At 52.0% G+C, this 6,000-nt stretch overlaps 3 non-coding genes across 3 annotated transcripts; all 3 read right to left on the minus strand.

Annotated features, from left to right (window-relative positions):
* Window positions 1-824: 824 nt before the first annotated feature.
* LOC126337473 (U1 spliceosomal RNA) lies at window positions 825-987 on the minus strand. The gene has a single exon (XR_007565056.1). It is a non-coding gene; the product is annotated as a U1 spliceosomal RNA (small nuclear RNA).
* A 2,304-nt stretch (window positions 988-3,291) lies between these two features.
* On the minus strand, window positions 3,292-3,454 carry LOC126337474 (U1 spliceosomal RNA). Its single transcript, XR_007565057.1, has one exon. It is a non-coding gene; the product is annotated as a U1 spliceosomal RNA (small nuclear RNA).
* A 2,299-nt stretch (window positions 3,455-5,753) lies between these two features.
* Window positions 5,754-5,916, minus strand: LOC126337475 (U1 spliceosomal RNA). The gene has a single exon (XR_007565058.1). It is a non-coding gene; the product is annotated as a U1 spliceosomal RNA (small nuclear RNA).
* Window positions 5,917-6,000: the final 84 nt, after the last annotated feature.

Raw genomic sequence — 6,000 nt, forward strand, 5'->3', positions numbered from 1 at the left:
GTTTGTAATTGCACTTGGCCGTTTTTCGTCCTCCCAGTGTTGTAACTGTTCATTTCCAAGCCTTAACTTTTTTTTTTTTTCCGGGCGTCTGCAAATTTGTCACATGAAACACAACATCTGCGACGACAAGACATTCCTTACAGAAAGTAAACGCTCACTGTCGTGGCCTAATAAACAGCCTACAGCGGTTCTCGTCCCATCACCGAATTTAAGCAACGCTGGCCCTTGTCATCGTGGCCGCCTGCGAGCACAAGCTGCTGTTGCCTAGAATTTCTCTTGCCCGTTTTCGGTACAGTTGGCCACGTCATTTCACATCCCAGCAAGCTCGTCAAGTGCCGCAAGTCTGCAAGTCTTGAGACGCTACGCTAGACGCTTGCTTCCCGCCCCTCATGTACCTGGCCACAGGCGACACAGCGTTCGGCTGGGCGACGCCTCGTGAACGCCGGCTCGCGCCACCGCGGTCGCCGTGCGTTCAGGGAGTGCCGCGCCGTGCAATTGCGTTTGGCGCGCATTCCCCTGATGGACAGAGAAAGCCAAAAGTCGCCGTACGACCATTAATGGGGGTGTCGTACCAGAGTTAGACCGCTTGTGCCATCTCGCGGCTGCCGCTGCTACTAGTGGTGCGCGTCCGCCGCGCTTATCGAACAGACAGTGTGCTCTGGCTCTGGGTTTGACGCCAGGTCGACGCAGACGTGTGGTACGCGCCTAGCGCGAGTGCTGCTGCGTGTGGCAGTGCCTTGCAGCACACGTTGGTGGCCGAAAGCTCAGACGCACTGGTTACCGACTGCTATCACAGAATACTGCTTTTGCAATTGAAATAAACACCGGGACAGCGCGAACGCAAGTCCCGACTACCAAAAATTATGCGCCCGAGTTACTCACATTTGGAGTAATCGCGGGGGTCAGCTCGACCGAAGTGCAATGGAAGAGCCTCACCCCGGAGGAACCGCCTTCATGATCACGGTATCCCCTACGCCAGGTAAGTATGCTTTGGTCGCGCCACAGGCGAGAATTTGTAGTGCCTCGCGCCATCGAGATGTAACGAGAGCTCCCGACGTTTTCGCAGTCGGTGAACAGAATGGTGGCCGTCCATGTACCTGTCTCCTTACAAAAGAGCTATTGGCTGTCGAGTTAGATGGCAGACAGTCGCAACAACGCTCCTCTGCCGAGAAAAACGATGCATTTTGTGCGAGCAGCGCCACACGGCTCGCGGCGCCGGCCGCTGCTGGGGGTTAATTTACCGTTCCCTCCGGAAGATGGCGGGCCAAGTCCGGGCTGCCGCCTCCGGGCCCTCCTCTCCGTCTCAAACGAGCCCTCTTTCTTGGCTGTTGAAACCGCGAATGAGATCTGCGCAATGAGTGCTTTTTGCAGCCACACTTTACTTTCGCTCCTTCCAGCAGAGCCCTTAGTGCTAGCAAATACGGCAGCATTGTCGCGCACGGTCGTCTGTCGCCGAGCAACTGAAGGACCCCACAGCTCACACTGTCAGATGTTCTAAGAGAGCTGGATGCAGTCGTGAGTGTTGTGCGCGACGAACAAACAGGACGGCCGTGAACTCCAAGAACGAACGTCAATCGGCACGTTCGACATTCGACGCCGAGTAACAGAAGGCACTTAAAAGGTAACACTCCTTTTTGCTTCTCCTTCCGAGTAGGGCGTGGAAAGCTCGATCGAATATTTGTGCACATATTTTCTATACGCATAAGAGAGAAAAAATAAAGTTTCATTCATGGCAACATTTCGGCGGGCTGATTTCGAAGATGCAGATTAATTTTGCGGTATTTGGTAAACTAGCCATCTTTGCTTAGACGTAGATTAGGTAAGGATAAAACTAAATTGCTTTTTGTTTGTAAACACAACACGTCTGGTGTGTAACGAAGCGATGGGAAACAAGGAAGAGGCATTTCTGTGAATGTAGTGATGCAACAACGAATTCATTTGAGGGCTATCCGTTTCTGCAATTAGTAGGCGTGAGTAATTTATTGAAAGTGCCGCTACTACGCGTCTGTCAATGTAGAACTGTGTGTGTTACAGAAGGCACTGTTCGGATATTTTGTCAGTGAGTAGGGAAAAATTGTGTTTTTAATTACACTTGTTACAGAGAGAGAAAAAAAGAAGAGTTTTATGTTATTCCCATTCCATTCGAAACGCGTCTGTTCTCACTCCAAGGGCGCCCATACGAGAGACAGTTTGTACAGGGGGTGGGGGCCGGCTGGATCTGGAGGTATGGTGTACTTTTAATATTTTGGAAGACGATTAGCGAGCTTGTAAAGTAGCCATAAACAGATTTGAAGTTCCGAACCTGTGTTAAAGACGTGTGTAATACAGACTTTTTGACTCTATTTCTTGCAAGAAAAACACCTGATAACACTGCGTTTTCTACTTTCCCTCAGAGCCCCGAGTACAGGCGCCCTTGTCCCACTCAGCTACCACCAAAGATATTTCCTGCGCTCACCACGCCGATGTTTGTAATTGCACTTGGCCGTTTTTCGTCCTCCCAGTGTTGTAACTGTTCATTTCCAAGCCTTAACTTTTTTTTTTTTTCCGGGCGTCTGCAAATTTGTCACATGAAACACAACATCTGCGACGACAAGACATTCCTTACAGAAAGTAAAACGCTCACTGTCGTGGCCTAATAAACAGCCTACAGCGGTTCTCGTCCCATCACCGAATTTAAGCAACGCTGGCCCTTGTCATCGTGGCCGCCTGCGAGCACAAGCTGCTGTTGCCTAGAATTTCTCTTGCCCGTTTTCGGTACAGTTGGCCACGTCATTTCACATCCCAGCAAGCTCGTCAAGTGCCGCAAGTCTGCAAGTCTTGAGACGCTACGCTAGACGCTTGCTTCCCGCCCCTCATGTACCTGGCCACAGGCGACACAGCGTTCGGCTGGGCGACGCCTCGTGAACGCCGGCTCGCGCCACCGCGGTCGCCGTGCGTTCAGGGAGTGCCGCGCCGTGCAATTGCGTTTGGCGCGCATTCCCCTGATGGACAGAGAAAGCCAAAAAGTCGCCGTACGACCATTAATGGGGGGTGTCGTACCAGAGTTAGACCGCTTGTGCCATCTCGCGGCTGCCGCTGCTACTAGTGGTGCGCGTCCGCCGCGCTTATCGAACAGACAGTGTGCTCTGGCTCTGGGTTTGACGCCAGGTCGACGCAGACGTGTGGTACGCGCCTAGCGCGAGTGCTGCTGCGTGTGGCAGTGCCTTGCAGCACACGTTGGTGGCCGAAAGCTCAGACGCACTGGTTACCGACTGCTATCACAGAATACTGCTTTTGCAATTGAAATAAACACCGGGACAGCGCGAACGCAAGTCCCGACTACCAAAAATTATGCGCCCGAGTTACTCACATTTGGAGTAATCGCGGGGGTCAGCTCGACCGAAGTGCAATGGAAGAGCCTCACCCCGGAGGAACCGCCTTCATGATCACGGTATCCCCTACGCCAGGTAAGTATGCTTTGGTCGCGCCACAGGCGAGAATTTGTAGTGCCTCGCGCCATCGAGATGTAACGAGAGCTCCCGACGTTTTCGCAGTCGGTGAACAGAATGGTGGCCGTCCATGTACCTGTCTCCTTACAAAAGAGCTATTGGCTGTCGAGTTAGATGGCAGACAGTCGCAACAACGCTCCTCTGCCGAGAAAAACGATGCATTTTGTGCGAGCAGCGCCACACGGCTCGCGGCGCCGGCCGCTGCTGGGGTTAATTTACCGTTCCCTCCGGAAGATGGCGGGCCAAGTCCGGGCTGCCGCCTCCGGGCCCTCCTCTCCGTCTCAAACGAGCCCTCTTTCTTGGCTGTTGAAACCGCGAATGAGATCTGCGCAATGAGTGCTTTTTGCAGCCACACTTTACTTTCGCTCCTTCCAGCAGAGCCCTTAGTGCTAGCAAATACGGCAGCATTGTCGCGCACGGTCGTCTGTCGCCGAGCAACTGAAGGACCCCACAGCTCACACTGTCAGATGTTCTAAGAGAGCTGGATGCAGTCGTGAGTGTTGTGCGCGACGAACAAACAGGACGGCCGTGAACTCCAAGAACGAACGTCAATCGGCACGTTCGACATTCGACGCCGAGTAACAGAAGGCACTTAAAAGGTAACACTCCTTTTTGCTTCTCCTTCCGAGTAGGGCGTGGAAAGCTCGATCGAATATTTGTGCACATATTTTCTATACGCATAAGAGAGAAAAAATAAAGTTTCATTCATGGCAACATTTCGGCGGGCTGATTTCGAAGATGCAGATTAATTTTGCGGTATTTGGTAAACTAGCCATCTTTGCTTAGACGTAGATTAGGTAAGGATAAAACTAAATTGCTTTTTGTTTGTAAACACAACACGTCTGGTGTGTAACGAAGCGATGGGGAAACAAGGAAGAGGCATTTCTGTGAATGTAGTGATGCAACAACGAATTCATTTGAGGGCTATCCGTTTCTGCAATTAGTAGGCGTGAGTAATTTATTGAAAGTGCCGCTACTACGCGTCTGTCAATGTAGAACTGTGTGTGTTACAGAAGGCACTGTTCGGATATTTTGTCAGTGAGTAGGGAAAAATTGTGTTTTTAATTACACTTGTTACAGAGAGAGAAAAAAAGAAGAGTTTTATGTTATTCCCATTCCATTCGAAACGCGTCTGTTCTCACTCCAAGGGCGCCCATACGAGAGACAGTTTGTACAGGGGGTGGGGGCCGGCTGGATCTGGAGGTATGGTGTACTTTTAATATTTTGGAAGACGATTAGCGAGCTTGTAAAGTAGCCATAAACAGATTTGAAGTTCCGAACCTGTGTTAAAGACGTGTGTAATACAGACTTTTTGACTCTATTTCTTGCAAGAAAAACACCTGATAACACTGCGTTTTCTACTTTCCCTCAGAGCCCCGAGTACAGGCGCCCTTGTCCCACTCAGCTACCACCAAAGATATTTCCTGCGCTCACCACGCCGATGTTTGTAATTGCACTTGGCCGTTTTTCGTCCTCCCAGTGTTGTAACTGTTCATTTCCAAGCCTTACTTTTTTTTTTTTTCCGGGCGTCTGCAAATTTGTCACATGAAACACAACATCTGCGACGACAAGACATTCCTTACAGAAAGTAAACGCTCACTGTCGTGGCCTAATAAACAGCCTACAGCGGTTCTCGTCCCATCACCGAATTTAAGCAACGCTGGCCCTTGTCATCGTGGCCGCCTGCGAGCACAAGCTGCTGTTGCCTAGAATTTCTCTTGCCCGTTTTCGGTACAGTTGGCCACGTCATTTCACATCCCAGCAAGCTCGTCAAGTGCCGCAAGTCTGCAAGTCTTGAGACGCTACGCTAGACGCTTGCTTCCCGCCCTCATGTACCTGGCCACAGGCGACACAGCGTTCGGCTGGGCGACGCCTCGTGAACGCCGGCTCGCGCCACCGCGGTCGCCGTGCGTTCAGGGAGTGCCGCGCCGTGCAATTGCGTTTGGCGCGCATTCCCCTGATGGACAGAGAAAGCCAAAAGTCGCCGTACGACCATTAATGGGGGTGTCGTACCAGAGTTAGACCGCTTGTGCCATCTCGCGGCTGCCGCTGCTACTAGTGGTGCGCGTCCGCCGCGCTTATCGAACAGACAGTGTGCTCTGGCTCTGGGTTTGACGCCAGGTCGACGCAGACGTGTGGTACGCGCCTAGCGCGAGTGCTGCTGCGTGTGGCAGTGCCTTGCAGCACACGTTGGTGGCCGAAAGCTCAGACGCACTGGTTACCGACTGCTATCACAGAATACTGCTTTTGCAATTGAAATAAACACCGGGACAGCGCGAACGCAAGTCCCGACTACCAAAAATTATGCGCCCGAGTTACTCACATTTGGAGTAATCGCGGGGGTCAGCTCGACCGAAGTGCAATGGAAGAGCCTCACCCCGGAGGAACCGCCTTCATGATCACGGTATCCCCTACGCCAGGTAAGTATGCTTTGGTCGCGCCACAGGCGAGAATTTGTAGTGCCTCGCGCCATCGAGATGTAACGAGAGCTCCCGAAACACGCGATCTAGTG

Source organism: Schistocerca gregaria, chromosome 2 (genome assembly GCF_023897955.1).
Source record: "Schistocerca gregaria isolate iqSchGreg1 chromosome 2, iqSchGreg1.2, whole genome shotgun sequence".
Lineage (NCBI taxonomy): Eukaryota > Metazoa > Arthropoda > Insecta > Orthoptera > Acrididae > Schistocerca > Schistocerca gregaria.